This window comes from Acanthaster planci, linkage group LG05 (assembly GCF_054643075.1).
Source record: "Acanthaster planci isolate LZ-2023a linkage group LG05, COTS_SCS, whole genome shotgun sequence".
Classification (NCBI taxonomy): domain Eukaryota; kingdom Metazoa; phylum Echinodermata; class Asteroidea; order Valvatida; family Acanthasteridae; genus Acanthaster; species Acanthaster planci.
The window spans coordinates 20,208,961-20,221,681 of record NC_141781.1 but is presented as its reverse complement, the minus strand read 5'-3'; the positions used below and the strand labels follow the sequence as shown (position 1 = coordinate 20,221,681).

At 41.9% G+C, this 12,721-nt stretch overlaps 1 protein-coding gene and 3 long non-coding RNA genes across 8 annotated transcripts in view; 2 read left to right on the top strand and 2 right to left on the bottom strand.

The window, feature by feature from the left end:
• Nucleotides 1-311: 311 nt before the first annotated feature.
• LOC110990880 (uncharacterized) lies at nt 312-7,290 on the top strand. Its single transcript, XR_015425365.1, has 7 exons — nt 312-405; nt 1,022-1,092; nt 1,335-1,432; nt 2,156-3,268; nt 4,446-4,594; nt 6,233-6,311; nt 7,201-7,290. It is a non-coding gene; the product is annotated as an uncharacterized LOC110990880 (long non-coding RNA).
• LOC147799213 (uncharacterized) lies at nt 6,451-8,657 on the bottom strand. The gene is made up of 2 exons (XR_015425362.1): nt 8,271-8,657; nt 6,451-7,434 (listed from the first exon to the last, which is right to left on the bottom strand). It is a non-coding gene; the product is annotated as an uncharacterized LOC147799213 (long non-coding RNA).
• A 1,442-nt stretch (nt 8,658-10,099) lies between these two features.
• Nucleotides 10,100-12,650, top strand: LOC147799212 (uncharacterized). Its single transcript, XR_015425364.1, has 2 exons — nt 10,100-10,415; nt 11,439-12,650. It is a non-coding gene; the product is annotated as an uncharacterized LOC147799212 (long non-coding RNA).
• Nucleotides 11,182-12,721, bottom strand: part of LOC147799211 (uncharacterized) — a 29,411-nt gene continuing 27,871 nt past the window's right edge. For all 5 annotated transcript variants that reach the window (XM_087137257.1, XM_087137253.1, XM_087137258.1 and 2 more), the window contains exon 15: nt 11,182-11,668. The gene's annotated coding sequence lies outside the window, so the exon portion shown is untranslated. The remainder of the gene's footprint in view (nt 11,669-12,721) is intronic.

Below are 12,721 nucleotides of genomic sequence, written 5' to 3'. Positions count from 1 at the left end.
CAGGTCAATATAGGGGGGAGCCATTGAAAAAAACAGAACAAACTTTTTACATTTCGTAAGAGGGCGCCATACTCAAAAGTGTACCCATTTCAGTGAAGTTATGGGGGCGCTGTTGCCTATAAGTTGACATTGGTCAACTGCTAGCCAACAGAGGGCGCTATTGAAAATTGCCATCTGGCTATTTTGCTGTATAGAGGGCGCTACTCGTTTTCACAATTGATTCAACAGAGGGCGCTATAATATTTTTCAATAGAGGGCGCTAAATATTGGTCGCTTACTAATTTTTGTCACAAGAGGGCGTTATTGGAAAATTGTTATATCACGTGCACTCACCGCTGCATGCATGAAATTTTAAATCAGAAACTGAACACAAGATTTGACACATTCCTTCGTATGTTTGTAAAGGTAAGCTAATTGTTCAGTAACCCCGTAAATAGGGCCTGACGTATACTCCTTCGTCATGTACTGGGCCCTGTCCCTATTGATATTGGAACAAGTTTATCCGGGATACATGTGGGCATGGTGATCTTCGACTTTGAGAACTCAAAGTCACAACTCCGTGTGACTAGTCGACTGTGAATGCAATTGGTTTACATGGTGTCGTAATGCTATGGGGTTTTGAAAAGTGCTTTGCCAATATGTGATACACGTAAGTGTGAGGGGAATAGATGTCAGTTTCGAAATGAGCTAGAGCTTTTATTTTGCTAGTTTGCATGTGTTGCTTTCAGTGGTTCCCTGACCACAGATTTCCCAGACGTCTCTATCTGTCAATACATAATCTGAATGAGCTGAGCTGATGAGAGTAGTCAGAATTATCGGGACTGGTATCCAAAGCAACATAAACATTTAATTTTACGTGAATACGCTGTATCTGTTTTTGTCACATGACGTACGGCCATAAGAGAATGCAGATGTCTGTGGTTCATTGAGGAATGAGAGGTGAGGATGGTAGAAAACAAATTTTTGATTGATGTCTTGCTGCTTAAATAGTCATTTCATTACTTTGTCTTTACTTTGTTAGCTCGGAGGAGTTTGGCCTCACAGATTATGATGAAGATGACTCTGACGTCAGCCGTAGCACAGACAGTGAAGGTAGGTTCATGTACCTTGTCCAAAGACTGTGTAAAAAGTTTCTCGATAACAGAAACAACATGAAAAATTCTACACAAATCCTTTGGATTGTGACTTCCAGTGTCCAACAAACTTGAAAAATTCAGTGCAGCTGTCTGCTGAGGAAAGATAGTCCTTACATTTTTTGTGTTCGTTTGTTATTTTTGTGACGAAGTCACTGGTCTGTGATGACATCTGTTTTTATCTCTTTTTTTGTTTTAAAGAAGCAAGCGCAGGAAAAATTCAAGTTCCAGTGGGGACCGAAGTGACAGCCACTCTGACAGTGATGAGGAACAAGAACAGTGGACGGGGAAAGCAGCAGGTAGACAAGCTGTCACTTTTCCGTCATTTTCATTTAGAAATTGAATTTTCGCTGATACTTTTGCACCCGGCACTTCCTAACGTCTTAACCCTAAAAGAACTGGGTAATTTTGGACAATCTCACAGCCAAGGAAAGGCAGATGGTAATACCCTCAAGAACTGGGCTGTCCAGTTCCTGTGGGGTGGGGCATTCTGCCCCCCTTCCCCAGAACTCGGCTGTCCCATGCCCAATTTGATTCAGACTCAGTACAAACATGAGGTTTTGACTCAATCTGCCGTAAGGGTTTTGTTACGCTTATTTTAAGTTGAAGGTTACACGTGCAAGCCCACATTCATTGAGCACGGCCATTGAAAAGTATACATTTTGGGTTGAACCTTCACAGAAAAAAAGTGCTGGTCTAGAAGAATAAGTGGGACTTTCACAACAATGGTGCCAGAATGACCACAAAGAAATACTGCCTTGATATCAGAATACATTTATATGTTAAGGGCCCCCACCCTGGCTCCTTTAAGATGGAGTTGAGAGGTTCCTTGAGAAATCCCCACTCACATGGCCACAGATTTCACGTTCGCACAGGAGTCAGAAAGAAGTTATACTGGGTACCTTCTTCTGTTTGTACATTTGCCAGTTGGCTGAGATATTGCCTTAAAACCCACATCTCTATAACTACGCAGACAGACATAACTGCTACAGGATGTCTTTTTGTTGTTGTTTTTTTACCAGGTGTTAAAAGGCGATAGCAGCGTGGTTGGTCCCCTGCCTGTGGGCTCATCTCCTGGCATCACTGCCCTGATAGAGTAAGGTGATAGCAGCGTGGTTGGTCCCCTGCCTGTGGGCTCATCCTCTGACATCACTGCCCTGATAGAGTAAGGTGATAGCAGTGTGGTTGGTCCCCTGCCTGTGGGCTCATCTCCTGGCATCACTGCCCTGATAGAGTAAGGTGATAGCAGCGTGGTTGGTCCCCTTTCCTGTGGGCTCATCCTCTGACATCACTGGCCTGACAGAGTAAGCTAATAGCAACGTGGTTGGTCCCCTGCCTGTGGGCTCATCCTCTGACATCACTGGCCTGACAGAGTAAGGCGATAGCAACGTGGTTGGTCCCCTGCCTGTGGGCTCATCTTCTGGCATCACTGCCCTGATAGAGTAAGGTGATAGCAGCGTGGTTGGTCCTCTGCCTGTGGGCTCATCTCCTGGCATCAGTGCCCTGATAGAGTAAGGTGATAGCAGCGTGGTTTGTCCCCTTTCCTGTGGGCTCATCTCCTGGCATCACTGCCCTGATAGAGTAAGGTGATAGCAGCGTGGTTTGTCCCCTTTCCTGTGGGCTCATCTCCTGGCATCACTGCCCTGATAGAGTAAGGTGATAGCAGCGTGGTTTGTCCCCTTTCCTGTGGGCTCATCTCCTGGCATCACTGCCCTGATAGAGTAAGGTGATAGCAGCGTGGTTGGTCCCCTGCCTGTGGGCTCATCTCCTGGCATCACTGCCCTGATAGATTAAGCCGATAGCAGCGTGGTTGGTACCCTGCCTGTGGGCTCATCTTCTGGCATCAGTGCCCTGATAGAGTAAGGTGATAGCAGCGTGGTTGGTACCCTGCCTGTGGGCTCATCTTCTGGCATCACTGCCCTGATAGAGTAAGGTGATAGCAGCGTGGTTGGTCCCCTTCCTGTGGGCTCATCTCCTGGCATCACTGCCCTGATAGAGTAAGGCGATAGCAGTGTGGTTGGTCCCCTGCCTGTGGGCTCATCTTCTGGCATCAGTGCCCTGATAGAGTAAGGTGATAGCAGCGTGGTTGGTCCCCTGCCTGTGGGCTCATCTCCTGGCATCAGTGCCCCAGTAGAGTAAGCCATCTCTTGTTTTCTCTCAGAAATACAAGAATAATAGTCGTGATTTAGGTTCTCACAACAATTTGTTTAAAGGTACAGTCCATCATTTGTCCTTTGTGCATTATGTTCCTTTGAGGACACAAAATTACCCAAAATCTAAAGAAGGGTATGCAAAAACAACCCTGATGAAGTTTCAGCTTAATGGTAAATGCTCCATATTCTGAGAAATCTTTGCTAAGACTTAGATTTCAGATCAAAAGTTGCTGAGTCGTGTTTTAAATTGGTGTCTGAATTCAGCATCCAGGACACATTCTCAAGTTCAGTCGAATGCAAAACTCACGTTGTCACCCACTGAACCGCTGAATTATGGAAACCGCAAGTGTCTGTGTATCATGTCAACGCTTGCGTCCATTTCTAATGGCAATTTTCCCAAAATTTGAGAAGGGGCCGGCTTGAAATCATTGTTTCTTTATGATGACCATTTGGATAACTGCAAATGATGGACTGCACAGTACTTTTAACCCATTTATCCTTGTACAGAGTTCCCACAGTCATGGGAAATCCTGGGGAAAAATTGTCCCGGAAAGTCATGAAAAACTCCTGGAAAATTGGCCTAAGGAAAAGTCATCGAAATCAAAATCATACAAGGGTTATTTTTGATAAGCCACTTTTGATGTGGAAACAAAATTTCAAACAATAAATTTACAGGCCATCCTTGCCAGTAGTGGCTATGGCAGTCTTCCCAGTCATAATACCAAACAAATTTTCTGTGCAGAGTGGCATTAAATATCATGGAAGTTGTCATATTTTAGTTCTGGAAAGTGCAGGAAAGGTCACTGACCATATAAAGCAGTAAGCAATAGAAATCTCTCTGCGCGTGCGGCTTTTAGCAAAACCACGCCAAACACCGCGATGAAATAGTGCTTAATCTTCGCAAATGTTTCTGCTAAAGTTAGCATGATTTTTCTTCTGACTGTGTTAAGAAGCGCCATGAAAGTGAGCCCTAACCCCACCCAGCCTGTTACTTCCTGCACTGCCCAGCACTGTATGGTTTTATGGATTAAGAGTTTGTGTTTTGATGGGTTAAAACGTGGATGTTTGGCTCATAGGGGGGGGAATCTTTATTACAGTATGACTGGAAAATTGGAGGTGACCTTTTCTTTTCACTTTGTGTCATTCCCCCGGGGTTTAGATTTGGGAATGTCTCAGGTGAATGTACTGCTATGGCTGCCTACGTAGAGGCCGACTAACACACATATATCCTTCGATGTAGTGTGAATTGACTGACCAGTGATGAAATCTCCAAAGTGAAGATTCAGGTTACATCATCAGCTAGCACAGGTAGGAGTCCTGTGTTTCAGATGCTGCCTTTTGGCAAGGCTGGATGGGGGAGGGGGTGGCAATCGGGTCATGACCCCCCCACACACACCAAAAAAAAGCTCAATTGTTTTCGTTTCAAAACACTGAAAGGATCTGTTTTCCATTTCATTTCCCTCTTCTTGGCAAGTGGAAACTCCAAGATGTAGCTGCTTGTAATCCTTCAAAAAAATCAAGGGCCCCCCCTTAAGAATTGGGTCCTGGATCCTCCTTTGGTTTTTTGGCTAGCCAAAAAACAATAGTTGCTTTAGCTTAGCCTTAGTACACGGGGCACCCCTGACCCTAGTGATGGTTGCGTGTGGTGTGTCAAACAAGCAAGACGGTGAGGACCAGCTTAAACCCTTGTGACCAGGGCAAGCTAGTTCAATTCACCCACTGTTACTGGAATTAATCTCATTTTTCTGGGCTGAAGGTCCTCTGTTTGGCAGTTTGTTTGCTGTTTCACGACAGTTTACCAACGATCTGTGGTCAACAATTCCTGAGAGATGTTCAAGGAGCAAATTTGGGTCTCGCAGTTTGAATAAAAGAAACTCATTAAATAAAGAGTCCTCCAAATCCAAGACATAACATACGTTCAGACCGACAACGGGAGAGACATAGTTTAAGGAAAGTCTCCATTTCTAAAGAGCACCTCCAAGGAAAACAGTTTTCTCTGATTTTATCTGTTCAAATAAATATGGAAGCATTCAAATCGAGCCCTGTGTCATTTGTCTTCAGAGCTCAACTATAACAAGCTAAAAAGGGCTTGTTTTCTGGTCATGCCAAGATGTGAATTCTGAATGTAGATTGCATCATTCAGAGAAAATGAGGGGAGCCCTCGCCCTGTGTTTGTAGTGGATAATCCCTGGTGCATGCCAAACAATGGCTACATGCATAGTTCGTTTGTTTGACTTTTTACAGTCATTCCCCAAGTTGAGCAATGAAAGAAATTCTGAGACTCTAAATGTTCTTATTTATCGAAGTAAAACCTGGACTGTGTCACAGGTTAATTACCCACTCAGTATCTCCAATATTCTTGGCAGCTTTGAGTTGCACTTAACATTGTTGTGTTTCCTTGACTCTTCTAGAGGCTGGTCTTCCCTTAGATTTATGAATTTGTGTTCAATTTTCCCCCTTGATGTGGGGGTCAATTCCAACAATCCCCCACCCTGGTGTGGGGGTTGTCTCGAATTTTGTCCCTCCTTTGGTGGTGGAATTTCTTCAAGTTTGCCCCTTTCCCTCCTCTGCTGTGGGGATTTTGTCAACTTTGTCCCTCCCGTTGTGGGTATTTTTTCAAGTTTGCCTGGTCTAGGAAGATGTCCTTTAAGTCTTCTCTCCCCTGGTAACTGTGAATGTTGAATACCCATTTCTCATAACATTTAATATTGTAAAAGGTACAAGATTTCAGATGTAAGTGGGCTCAGCCTTGTCCGTGCTCGTTGACTAGGCTTTTACAACCTTGTGAAGACCCAAGAGTTTTTCTGCCTAGTTTTGAATAAACCCAAAACGTGTAACTAGGTTTTTCATCCACTAAATTTGTTCAAGGTGAAGTTTCTCAACCGCACACTACACTTTTTTCTAATTTTGGAATGGTTTCATTTTTTTCATGTTTGTTATAAACAGCGATGAAGAGGTGACACTTTCTTCGCATCACTGAAACACCTGTGGAAGTTTTATTGGCTATCAGAGATCACTTGACAAGGTAAAAATAATGCTCTGAAATTGTGTTAGCTGCCTAAAGTCTGGATTTTATCTTTTGAAAGCTTCGAACACTGCACTCGTGAAAGTTACTCCAGTGTGCATAAATTTGCCTGAAAACACGGCGCTGTGACAACATAATATCAGATTTGTAATCGGAATTATTCCTGCTTTAATTCTTGTGAATGTAAATTGAGATCAACAATAGTGCCCTTTCGCTAAGCATCAACAGATTCGGCATTTAAGAAGTAATCTAACTCACAAGGGAAATACTTAATACTTTATTTCAAAGTTCAGCTGAAAAATTCCCCTTTTCAGATAAATGGATGTGGCAAGAACGTTTTCTATTTCAATTTCATAAAAAGACATGAATCTCATTTCAACAAATACAAAAAGTGATCTGGCAGTTCGGAGAAAAATTCTGTCCAATAAAGAGCAGAGAAACCTTTGAAATGCAGTGTCTTGTTTGGAAGCTGATCAAATATCACAAGGGACTCTTAATAAATAAAATTTTTACCAGGAAGGCTTTTGGATGAGGTTGTTGGATGAGAATTAGAGATTTACAGGCTACAGATTTATAGTGCTACAGGCTTTCCAAAACAATACTGGTTTTATTTTGCATAGTAGTTCATACATTAACCAGGAATTCCTGTGCTTCAGGAATGGCTAGAAAGTCAGTTTGACCTGTAGAAGGGCTGGAGCTCCACCTTTTGAAATGCTTCCAATTTTTCTCATTTTAACTTTGAAATTGTGGAGTCCAGGCTAAGGTTTCTGGAGAATCATTGATTTTAAATATTAGCTTTGTAGTAGCTTTCACATGGAGATTGCAATTGAATAACTAAGTGTTAAATGATTAAATTGATATATTTATTTTCTTCATTTGCTCTTTCTAGTAACGTGCACCGTTGGCAGGTTGGACCAAGTCATCGATGTGTGGTTACAAGACTGAACGCAAGATGTGCCTAGCAGCCTTGGATTCCTTAGACGTTAGTTGGTTGACCCTGTGACTCAAGATGTCTTAAGTCGGCTCCATACGTCAGTTGGTCCCTCTCACAGCTTTAACATCACAGACTTCAAGACTAGAGAAAGGCTCCAAATCTTTGACTGCAATTTTCTTCTGCCGTTGGCTAAGAATAATGGGACAAATTGTATCTTATGAATTTCAAGTTCAGCAAATAATTATTCTGAAATGCTTGGTGCATTCGTTTACAAGAGAAAAGGCCGCCTTTCTCTATAACAATGGCGGTCTTTGGAATCAGAGACACAAACATTGTTCTGATAACTTTTCAAACTGTTATGTAGGTTTGTAGTTAATTTCAAAGGGCTGGCATTTGGCCACATATTTTGCAATAAAACAGGGAAAGTGGATTTGTTTGATATCAAGGCTCTTCATTTAAATTGTACTGTCTTTTATGGCCGTTTATTTTGATATAAAAAGAATGACCCTTAACAAAATTTATTCTGGAAGCTAATAAAATGACTATCAACGGTAAGGGTCCCCATATAGACATTCACTTTTCCCTGTAAGTGGTGTATCTCCCACCAGAAAGCGATAATATGTCTTTAAAAAGTCAAATTTAGCTGGGAAAATATCAAAACATTTACTTGGAAAATACTTGACATTTTTCAGACCAGTGTCATATGCCTAAGGCTTGTGCAAAAGATGAGTGATGTCCGTGTATGGAAGTCTCTGCTATGAACTATTGGTGAATTTTATTGGGAAACCTGGTCGAAGGGAAATTGTAATTAACAAAGCTTAAAAATTTAAAGGGGAATGGTACCAAAATTAAAGCAAGCATGATATGTGCACAGCTAGGATGTCAATGTAATCTGCCCAATTGGTATTTAAACCAAGACTCATATTAGCAATTCCTTCACGCCAAGACCGTGGACAAAATTGTGCCACACTACAGTCGAATGAATCGCCATACCCATGGGCCGTAAACGATGCTCAAGTGCTTACCTTCTTGTGCAGAGGGTCTGTTTGATGAAACCTGACGACATAACCATGGAGGAATAACAAAATTAGAAGTAACGGCAATAAGCATGGCAGGTTTAGGGTCGACGACACGGTGGAAATGCCCGTCATGTAGGAAGTAGCTAGAGCACCTGTTCATGCGATGCCTCTCGGCTAAAGACCCGACTACAAATGACAAGAATTAATATGGATAAGCGATGACATAAAACAAACCACGTGTGGGCAGGGAGCCAATAGGAATAGAAGGGGGAGGTGTGGCGAGAAAGGAATTTTGAGGGACAGGACACCTTCCTTAGACTGCACGGGGAATACAAGTCAAAGTTAGAGGCGAATACAAGGCGTTTAAAATCTGGGCCCCCATTGCACACACGTTAAAAAACGGTACTTTGACTGAGAAAGAGACCAATTCTTTTGTTGGGTTCCTTTGTCCAGTCTCCCCTGAACAATAAAAACATTCGAGGCTTGGCAGAGGATTAGACGCCGCTATCTTTCGTTACGCTTGAGTGAGCAACAATGGGGAGAATTGAAGCAGAAAATATCGAAAAACTCGCCTTTAAAAGCATTTCAGGCAACAAAATGATACTTTTTGCAGAGGAAATTACATAACAAATCTAACTATAGTTTCAAAATTCCAAAATTCGCCCGAAAACAAAAATTGGCTTTTCAGGACCGGCTGGTTCCACGCTAAAACTTTCTCCCACCCGCCGATGGTGGCGCTATAACATTGAAAGTCACGGCGCCAGGGCCGTGCATTACGCACATAGCAATGGGAACCACCGATATGGCTGTTTATGTAGTACAGCGCACGCCATACGGTTGTGCACAATGCGCAGGTCTGGTGGAAACGCTGAAATGGCCAATTTTGTAGCTCGCTGTGCTGTATACATGTGTGCACAATCGGCCGTGTACAAAAATGACCATATCGGCGGTCCAAATCGGATTTTCTTTACGGTCCAAAAAGCTGGTTGCCCGTTTTTACGTGATGTTTGGCTTGCATAGGCGGGAACCAGTATCGCGTGGTACAAAATGCCGTGTATATTACTAAAAATAGCAAAAAGGCTTTGCCCGTTAGGAAAAGGAACAAATAATATTCAAGTGCAACCTTAGAAAGTGTGACCGATGAATTAGAAAGGATTTTGTTCATGGAAAATATACAAGGATAGAATGTTTAGGATTTTTAAAAACAGAGATTGAAACCGCTGTGGCAGGGGATGAACATACAAACATTGGGAAAATGTGTATAAACAGATAATATCTATTTGAAAATTTCATATGAAAGTTTAAAAAATGAAACTGCGAATTTGTTTTCTCGACAGCACACCGTATGCTGATATACACACGTAAACATGTACAGCTGCACTGCATGCTCTCGAACTAAGGTGGACTTTCAATGTTATAGCGCCACCAACGTCGGGTGGGAGAAAGTTTTAGCGTGGAACCAGCCGGTCCTGAAAAGCCAACTTTTTTATCCGGGCGAATTTTGGAATTCTGAAACTATAGTTAGATTTGTTATGTAATTTCCTCTGCAAAAAGTATCATTTTGTTGCCTGAAATGCTTTTAAAGGCGAGTTTTTCGATATTTTCTGCTTCAATTCTCCCCATTGTTGTTCACTCAAGCGTAACGAAAGATAGCGGCGTCTAATCCTCTCCCAAGCCTCGAATCTTTTTATTGTTAAGGGGAGACTGAACAAAAGAATCCAACAAAAGAATTGGTCTCTTTCTCAGCCAAAGTACCGTTTTTTTAACGTGCGTGCAATGAGGGCCTAGATTTTAAACGCCTTGTATTCGCCTCTAACTCTGACTTGTATTCCCCGTGCAGTCTAGTCTATGGAACGTTTCCTGCTCCCCCAAATTCCCTTCTCGCCACACCTCCCCCTTCTATTCCTATTGGCTCCCTGCCCACACGTGGTTTGCTTTATGTCATAGCTTATCCATATTAATTTTTGTCATTTGTAGTCGGGTTTTCAGCCGAGAGGCATTGCACTATCAGACGCTCTTGCTACTTTCTACATCATAGGCATTTCCACTTTGTCGTCGACCCTAAACCTGCCACTGTTGCTATTTCTTCATATGTTTCATTCCTCCATGGCTCTGTCGCCAGTGTCAACAAGCAGACCCACTGCATAAAAGGTAAGAAACTGGGGGTATTTCAGCTTCGTATACGGCACATTCCTTGAAAAATATCAATGTGTATGACGAATCATTCTACTGGACTGGCACAATTTCTTCCTTAACCCTCCTGTTTTAACCATCAAAAACAGTCAGAAATGCCTTCCAATTGATTTCCCCCAGTACACAGACACGTATGTATGGGAAATTTGACTGATTTTGACTGATATGACAACTGTGTTAAGAATGCATCTTAGCATAGGAGGGTTAAAGTTTTCGGTCTTAGCATGGAGGAATTCCTAATCCCAGTCTTGATACAAATGCTGTTTTGGTAGATTACATTAATCCTGACCATACAAATATCATGCGCAGTTCGCACTTTCATTTTGGTAGCATTCCCCTTAAAGCCTTACTAATTTCAATTTCCCTTAGAATAAGTCCCCCCCTAAAATCAAAATTGGTAGCTATTAAATTAACCTTAAACATAATTCTGCCAAGGATCAATTTATATCAAAATAAATGGTGTAAAGTTCCCTGTGCGGACGTCACCTAATGTCGATACCCTGTGCAAAACCCTATGAGTATGAGAAAGGGCTGAAATATTCGTAGTATTTTCCAAGTAAAAGTACTTGCTTCAACAGTGTCACTGTTGGAAAAGACTGTTGCGACACATTATCATTGTTGTATGGCTAGCAAATACCCCAAGGGCAAATTATTGATGTCCGTAAATGGAACTCTTACCGAAATTGCCATAAAATACAGTACAATGAATTGAAGAGACTTGATATCAAATTCATCCACTTTCACTGTTTTATTACAAACTCACTGGCTCAATACCAGCACTGTGAAATTTGTTCTTTACAAAACTACAACAGTTGGAAAATGCTAAACAACGTGTCTCTGATTTCAAAGACCACCATTCTTGCACAGAAAGGTCCCCTTTTCTCCAAATTCAATTTGCAAACAAACGCACCAAGTGTTTCTGAACATAAACAGCTCCGGAACGTGGAATTCATAATTTAACATTTTTCCCACTATTCTTAGCCAACAGCAGAAGAAAGTTGCAGTCGAAGATTTGCAGCCTTTCTCTAGTCTTGAAGGCTGTGATGCTGAAGCCGTGAGAGGGACAAACTGACATACTAGGCTGCCTGGAGACATCTTGTGTCACAAGGTCAACCAGCTAACGTCTAAGGAACCCAAGGCTGCCGGGGACATCTTGGGTTCTGTCTTGTAATAACCAGACATGGATGACTTGGTCCGACCAGATGAGCACGCTACCAGAGGGAACAAATGATAAAGTGTTAAACGTATCCAATTGCAATCTCTAAGTGAAAGCTACTGCAAGCTATTTGAAGTGAATGGTTCTCGGCAAAACCTATGTCAGGACTCTGCAATTTCATTATCTAAAAATGAAGAAATTGAAAATGGAACTCCACCGTGAACTCCAAACGTACAGACTGAATTCCTAGCTATTTGCAAGCACATACTTGCTGATTAAACTTTGAAATGTTAAACAAGATAAAAAACAATTTGTTTCTTTTGAAAGAACATTACACTCCAAGAGTGGCAGCTCCTTTTTATGAGACCCCAAATCACCCATTTCTATTCAAACAGCAACTGTTACCCTATCACTGTTACATTTATGAATAGTCTTGATGAATTTCCATCACTTTTGAAATTCCAAACAAGATACTGCATTTCGATGTCTCGCTTAGTGCTTTTATGCTTTTGTTGGACGAAATAATTTCCTCCGGCCGCGACATGGGCGGCAACCCGGGGGGGACACGTCCCCCATGAATTCGGCATGGGGACACAATGTTGAATGTCCCCTCCATGTTTTAAGCAAAACAAAATACTTTAGGAATTGATGGATATGGATCAAGAATTTTTCCTTTTGAGTTCTTATAAATGGAATAAGATAATAAACATGATGTGCACAAAAAAGTGTAAATTGATGTCCCCCCCAAGATCGAGGAGAGATTCTGGCCCATGGGCCACGAGGTCACTTTTGTATTTGTTGAAATGAAATCTTTTTTTCCTGAAACTGAAATGAAAGAATCTTGAGCCTGATCCAATTATTTGAGCAGGGGAGTTTTGCCAGCTAAACTTTGAAATTAAATTGTCCGTCTCCAAGTTCTTCCCTCGTGAGTTTATCGATTACTTCAAATTAGGAACTGCCAATCCTTTGAGAAAGTGCACTGTTGCCTTTATATCTACAAGAATAAAGCAGGAATAATTCTGATTACAAGTCTGAAATGATGTCCCAACTTTGTTATGCTTTCAGGCAAGTTTTAGCAGCCTTAAAGAGTGCAGCACCACGTGTTTGA